Here is a 584-nt window from a genome sequence, read left to right as displayed (position 1 = left end):
GCCTGCACCGGGGCCACACGCGGCCGGAAGTTGCTATGATGATAGGAGGCGGGACTCCGCAGCCTTTGATGTGGTCCGCCAGTAGATTGGGCAATGTACGCCTTGCATCAGAGTGCGAGGTAAATCAATGGCAGAATCAGACTCGGGTCAATTATCACTGGCGTGCGTCGTGAAACTTGTTTTGTGGCAGTAGCATATAATGCATGAAATAAATAACTGGACAGATAAATAAGTAGTGTAAAAGAGGAATAGCGAGGTGATATTCATGTACTGTTCAGAAATCTGGCGGAGACGGGAGGAAGCTGTCCTAAAACTTTGAGTGTGGGTTTTGTGATACGCAAGGCTGGTGTGTCACCCCCAACAGCATGTTCTGATACCTTGTCCCCATTTACTTCAGAGAGCCCAGCCTACTAGCTAGCCAGCAGGATCTGCTTCGCAAGTCTGCTGCATCTGACGCACACTGCCAGTCTTAGAGCACAATCAGGGAATTCCTCGCTACAGCATGGATGCGATGTATCTTTAAACACGGAACATTCTGTTTGTTCAGATTATATGGTTGAAGTGTGATCCGATTGGACACCAGA

The sequence above is a fragment of the Mobula hypostoma genome, chromosome 12 (assembly GCF_963921235.1).
Source record: "Mobula hypostoma chromosome 12, sMobHyp1.1, whole genome shotgun sequence".
NCBI lineage: Eukaryota > Metazoa > Chordata > Chondrichthyes > Myliobatiformes > Myliobatidae > Mobula > Mobula hypostoma.
Note: the sequence above shows the minus strand (reverse complement) of the source record.